The sequence below is a fragment of the Scaptodrosophila lebanonensis genome, unplaced genomic scaffold, assembly GCF_003285725.1.
Source record: "Scaptodrosophila lebanonensis strain 11010-0011.00,11010-0021.00 unplaced genomic scaffold, SlebRS2 tig00000080-arrow-pilon, whole genome shotgun sequence".
Taxonomy (NCBI): domain Eukaryota; kingdom Metazoa; phylum Arthropoda; class Insecta; order Diptera; family Drosophilidae; genus Scaptodrosophila; species Scaptodrosophila lebanonensis.
This window is the reverse complement of record NW_022060561.1, coordinates 863,444-870,557: the sequence shown is the minus strand read 5'-3', so window position 1 is coordinate 870,557 and position 7,114 is coordinate 863,444. Positions and strand designations below refer to the sequence as shown.

The window sequence follows — 7,114 nt, the reverse complement described above, 5'->3', positions numbered from 1 at the left end:
CGATCGACTATTCCTCTGTTCAAATAGTAATTAAATTTGATTTACATAAATTAATTGCACTATTAATAGTGCCTCTGTTTCAAAATACTTGTATTCGAATGTATTGATAGCATTGGGAATTTTGATTTCAAATTGAATAGTGTTGAGAGTATTGGAATTATGGAGTTCCATTCAGATTTAACAACAAACTGCATTCAAATGAGTGTCAATACCTAAATAATTTCTATTCATGCTTTAGCGGATTATCTATCGACAATTCCTCTGTTCAAATAGTAATTAAAATATGATTCACTACAAATGGGAAACTATTTTATGTTGTTCGAAATTGGGAGTATTGATTAAGAATTGAATTGTACTGAGAGTATTGGAATTATGGAGTTCCATTCAAATTCTCAATAGTTTCTTTGTTCAACAGTACTCCAGAAAAACCAGAGAGTAAAATATATTCAAGCATATTCTATTCTATTATATTCTATTCATCTGATTCATCGTCGATAATTCAACAAAATTCCCCTTCAAATATTATTTTCATTCGATACCAAATGACTATTCATTACTATCGATTATTTAAGACTCCTTCAAAGGAGTAATTCAAAAGCTTTTCTCTCCCAACACTTCTCCGACTCTCTACTCTGCAGTCTCCAGTATGCAGTGCAGAGGAGAGTGGCGCAGTTATCGATAGTCCACCAATCATAAAAATGTCGATAATTTAATAAAATTCCCCTGCTAATATGATTTTCATTCGATATCAAGTACTATCAAGTTCATATCAAATATTTAAGACTCCCCCAAAGGAGTTACTTTCTCCCAACACTTCTCCGACTCTCTGCTCTGCACTCTCCAGTATGCCTCCGAGTGATTCATTTGCCTCTAAACAAATGAAAACATAAACTGTTTTAAATTGCAAGCAGTTGCAATTTTTTTCTTAACGGAAAATAACGTCGAATGGTTTTATTTTTAATTTTTAAGTTACAGTTATTCTGCTTCTAATTGTAAATCTTGTGCAATGAAAACAATCAGAATTTTTCTTTGAATATAAACGTCAAGAGGAAAAGAAAATGAAAAATGAGAATACCACAGCAAGAAGAAGAAGAAGAAGAAAGGCAAGCCATCGCGTTTGTAAAAAGAGAATAAAAGCTATAACTGAAATAAATATCAGCAACTTTAGCAACTAAATAAGAATTAAGCCAATTCTGTTGGCGAACAATTAGACTAAGCTACACAAATTACCGATAATTAAGAATCTATCCAAGAGCTCGAGAACAACAACAACAAGTATGTAGAAGACAGGGGAAGAACAACCAAACAAGGAGAAGCAAAACCAACCAACAACAAATAAACAAACAAACAAAAAAACAAAATATATACGAGTACATATAGCAATAGTTTTACAATATTTATGTGTAAACATTAGTTTGTACTTAAACGAGTATTGTAAGTGAGGGAGATCGCAAAGGCAACAACAACAAAAAAAAAAGAAAAACAACAACAAGAAGAAAGAACAAAGGACAAAAGGGAAACCTGTTTTGTTTTCGTAGTTTTTGTATAATTTTTGATTCAGACTTTGTAAGCATTTTATTGTACACACAAATTTTAGACAGATTTTACGCAAGAAATTTGAAAACTATACAAACAAGTCGCACGGGCATTTGTTTGAGCAAATGGTAGATTTTGTTAACGACTCTTTCGAGACCCTCTTTTCCTTACGATTATATTTTAGAACACATTTTCAACTGTAGTATTTTTTAGGCGATCCGCATCAGCAAATCGGGCAAGCATGTAACAACTTAAGGTTTAGCTTTTGATAATAAAAAAAACTTAAACAAATTAAATTACAAAAACGCTTAAAGAAGACAAGAAAATCGCAATAAAAAAGAAAACCGGGATGAGGTATGCTTCCGTTTATGTTATGCTTCCGTTGGGGATAGTTTTTTAGACTATTTTCTAAACTCACACTCTCTCAAATTTTGCAATACAGTCTAGAGTCTAGAGTCTTTCCATTATATTTCTATTTGGGAATGCATTTTGTGTTGAGTTTGTATGCCAAGTCGATGAGAGCGAACATTTTAAAATGCTACACGATAAGAGTGAACAAAATAATAGGAAACATGCTGCCATTATAAGAAATTAACACAATAATTAATTTTAATAGCTCCACAAATGTCTGCTCATTTTTCTGCCAGCTAGTTACAGTTTAAAGCAGCGCCGATATCGAACTCGAATTAATGAAAGAAACTCTACATATGCATGTATGTAAGTCAGTAAGCAGGGAAGCAGTGAAGCAGTTAAGGCTCGGCTGCCTCTCCAATTGGAAGTTAAGAGCAGTTAGCAAGCAGTAAATACCTATAAGCAGTTTTTAAATGAAGCAAAATACAAGAAATAGTTTTAAAGAGGAAATAGCAAAGCTCCCCCCACTAAGATGCTCCGAAGAAGTGGAAACTGGAAACTTAAAGCGGAACTTAATAAAACACAGCAGTTGTTTGCAGTTGAATCGATTTATAGTAATGGAGAAATGATCCAATTTATAGCGCATTAAAGGAGGCATTTCTTTCGTCATACACGCATACATTCAAGTACATACACACATGCATACATACATACATACTTGCATATATATTTCTTTTTTACGCAGAACAAGTATATATTACATATATAGCATACTAAATACGAGTATAATATTTGACAAATATTTGAGCGAATGACGAACTTTTTCCTAAAACTAGTTGCATTTAAAGTGAATTTTAAAATATACATAAAAAGTATATATTTATTAAAAACAAACAAAAACGAAAACAAAACAAAACAAACCAAGCTCCTTTCTCTATTGAAAACACAAAAGCGAAACAAACTTTAAAATACAATTTAATTAGTCATTTAATAATAGTTAAAAAAAAAACCAAACAAAATAAGAAAAAAAAAACAACACGAAAAAAAGAAAAACAGATACAGTCAAGCGAAGAAAAAATCGTAAACTAGTAAATATTAAAATTAAATTAAATTAATTTTAACAATGAAGAAACCCAAAAAGAAATGCGCTGATTTTTTATGTCGTTATTAGTATTTAAATTCAAAATAATTGAACATAAAAACGTAATGAATTAAAAGCAAGACAAAAAGTATTAAATAACAAATTAGAAACAATTGAAATCGGTCATTTTGACCTGAATAGTAAATTATAGAAAGGAAATAAACAATTGAAGGCAAGCCCGAAACAAAACGATTGTAAAATTTTAATTATTATTATTCAATAATAAAAAAAACAAATACCAAAAGAACGATTTGACACAAATACCAAAGCAGAACAAAACAAATAACAAAACACAAAGAGTGAGAAGCGATTTTATTTCATATCCAACGAGCAAGTTATTTCGTTGCTTCTGGGACTGTTACTGGGGACGGACGCGGATCCATGCACCCTGCGGCGGCCTCTGCAGACAAGCAAGGTAAATCGGCGCTAGCGCTAGGCTACTACTATATATTGTCTAAGTACCATCACCTAGTTGCCCATAGCAACAGCCAGGGGCAGTGTAAAATACATAATATACTACATACAAGTACAACTCTATACATAAAGCAGGTCGTTCCAATATTGTAAATACTCTTTAGCCGACTAACAATCATGCCACACACTCATCACATCACGCTGCCATACTTCATTGCCACATCTAAGGCCTATTTGAAGGCTGCTGAAGTGAAGGCCACGCCCATCCGAGCGACTAAGTTGAACGAAAAATGTGCGAGGGCGGTTCAGAACTCCAATTCAAATGCAACCCTGTCTCCATGCATCCAATCAGCGACACTTAACATCGATAGGTGGAGATAGCATCACTGTTCGGAACGTAGCAGATATGCATCTCAGACAATCAAAGGGTTAATAGTGGGATCAGTGAAGGAACCGCCTCACTGTTCTGCTTTAATAGTAGGATCAGTAACTGATCTTAGTCAAAGAATTGCACAGCAATTAGCTTAAAATCGTCCACCAATGTTAAATACTTATACCAAGTACATATATATGCCGCTTTAATAGTGGGATCAGTAACTGATGAAACGGATCTCAGTCAAAGAGTTGCAAAGCAATAAGCTTTAAGTCGTCAAGCAATGTTAATACTTATACCCAGTATTTATACATGTTCGTGAAGGAACCACCTCACTGTTCGGCCTTAGTGCTGGGATCAGTAACTGATTCAACAGATCTCAGTCAAAGAGTTGCAAAGCAATAAGCTTTAAATCGTCAAGCAATGTTAATACTTATACCCAGTATTTATATATATTCGGCTTTAATTCTGGGATCAGTAACTGATGCAACAGATCTCAGTGAACGAGTTGCAAAGCAATTAGTTTAAAATCGTCAAGCAAGTTGATACTTATACCAAGTATGTATACATATGTAATTGGAGGAACCGCCTCACTTTAATGCTGGGATCAGTAACTGATTCAACAGATCTCAGTCAAAGAGTTGCACAGCAATTAGCTTAAAATCGTCAACCAATGTGTTAATAACGTACGTGGAGGAACCGCCTTCGTTCTCATTTGCCTTCAACCAATCAACCAATCAACCAAGTTGCTTCACTACAGCAGACCCACTTGCCATTTATGTAGAAGATCGTGTATTAAAGCGAACCTAGTGTACTCCATTAAGTCAGTTAAGTAACTAACCATAGCGATAACTCGAGTATAAGTCGCAGCCAACAACAAACAACAATCAAAGAATAACAGGAAGCAGAAGAAGAAGAAGAAGAAGAAACACAATGCTCGTATTTATATTCAAAGTGGTAAAAATTTCACATCGCGTCAGAGATTCTGACATTTGCATTCAAAGCAGAAAACAGAAATTTTACGCAAAAATTCTGATGCCTCGCGCAGTTTGTCAACAACCAGCTAACGTGTACGTAATATCCCCAGACTCTTCCCCACAACGATCTCTCTCTCTCTCTCTAACGACAGCAAACTAAACTGAATTTGATTGTAACGCCAAATAAATAATAATAAATGAAATAGCATTTGATCAGCCAAGAAAAGAGCAAGAAAAGAAAATCACCATTGACTTTAAAAGTGGACTCTGCGTGTATGTATGCAAGTATCTTTATCTTTACTTGGTTATTTATAGTCTTAACTGTCCATCGATTACTAGAAATTGTTGACAATCTCCACTGAATCCGAAGCTCTTCCCTCTCTCACCCACTACTTACTTCTTACTACTTTATAAACGTACTCGTATTTCACAAATTTCGGCATGATTTCTCTCTTTTCTCCTACTACTACTACTTTCGGTTCCACTCTCAAAATTATAGACTCATAGCTAGATACTCCACTAGATCAGCAAACTATTCATTACTCTGCACTCTGCATTGCAATTTTAATTCCCATTTAATCTGCATGCCAAAACCGACACATTATTATTACATAATTATTCAGTAATTAGTATAGAGAGTAGCGATCCATTGCAATAGTTCACTAATTATACATATAAATATATATATTTTCTCAACGTCTGACGTCTGTCTCCCCTGCGAGTTCAAAAAATCGGACCAATGGCAGGTAAGTAAGCATTTGTATTAAAAAAGCCGCGCACTGATCAACAACATGTATATCCTTTTGTCTATTTCCAAGCCCATGACTGATTACGTTTGAAGTGGACCTAAAAAAGGAACCAAGCCTGATGGAAACAACCTCCTTCACTGCTTAGCTCTAACTATATTGTAGAAAGTGTTCAGTTCTTCCAAAAATAGTAGACAATACGATATATTTGTGACTAATTTATGAAGTAATCGAATCAGATGCTTTACTTTGTTTATTATCTGAAAATAAATATTATAACGTCTAAATGAAATACGTGCTATTTATTTTAGAGGGGAACAATTCTTTTTTCAGACGGTTCAGGAAGAAATAAATCCAAACTTAAAGCAAAAGTCCCTATTCCCGTTTCTGCATTTCTAATTCCAGTTAAACAGTTATTCAAATCTATTGAACTAAAAGTCTAATTATACAAAAAGGTAAATAAAATATCTGATAAATGCAATAAGAAAAGTCCCATCAACATGATACTAGGAATTTTGAAAGTTTGTTTGTTGGCAGGTGTTAAGGAGTAAATAGCGCTCAAAAAATTGTTAAAATTCGGGGCTGCGCCACCTTTTGTTGCTAAGTTAAAGTCACACTTATTTCAATTGTTAGCATCGATATGAAGTTGGTCGATCAACTTTAAAGAAGCTTTCTCGAATAAAGGACAAATAAATATTGTTGTGCGTTAAATGCAATTGAGTTATTCTGTAGGGAATAACGAATTTCCCTCAGAGTTTTAATATATGCCACCCTGCAGACAAAAGCTACTTGCGACGGCACGTGATGTAAGTTCTTATATTTTCTGGCAGATGGCGGAAGGATAACACTAAATCCACCACAGTTTTGAAGTTTTAATAGCAAGCTAGTTCACAATATTGTATGAAATATATATATATTTATAAGGTAAAAGCTTTTCTCGACATTGCAACATGAGGAAAACTCCGCAGTTGAGTTGAATATTTCTACTCAAAGCTTTCAAACCTTAAACTTCAGACAAACCGTTCCTTATTCGTTAATTATAAAATTTGATGACAGAGGGCGACAGCAGCACCACAATGGATATTGTAGTGTGAATTCACCACAGCGTCAAAGCTCGAACAGCAGAAAACAAGCAGGAAATGAATTCAAGATACATATGTATATGTAAAAATTGCACTATAAGCTCATATTAATCATTTTGTAATACTTACGAATGTGGATTACGATTAATATTTCCGATGAGTGGTTTCGTCTGACACAGCTGCAGTGCAACTCTGCTCTGGGCGTGCTGCCAGACTTTCAGTTTATTTTGCTTGTCCCCGCTTGGCGCCCTGTGCAAATTTTACAAAATTTTACGAAAAGTGCTTAAATGAAAAGCTTTTCTAAACCGTACTCGCTAATCGCGTATTGATTGCGATTTTGACCGGAAACAGGCGGAAAAGTATAGAAGCAGCTTATATTATAATTATCAGGTTGCTTTGCAGCACAAAACGTTAAATTACATGCTGTATTGTTGAACCAACTTAGTTATACGAGTAACTCTTCCAGGCTTTGCAACAATATTTCTGAAACAAAT

General features: G+C 34.2%; 1 long non-coding RNA gene across 1 annotated transcript; it reads left to right on the top strand.

Moving 5' to 3' along the window:
* Positions 1 to 3,171: 3,171 nt before the first annotated feature.
* On the top strand, positions 3,172 to 5,830 carry LOC115625940. Its single transcript, XR_003995557.1, has 2 exons — positions 3,172 to 5,538; positions 5,611 to 5,830. It is a non-coding gene; the product is annotated as an uncharacterized LOC115625940 (long non-coding RNA).
* The last annotated feature ends 1,284 nt before the right edge of the window (positions 5,831 to 7,114 follow it).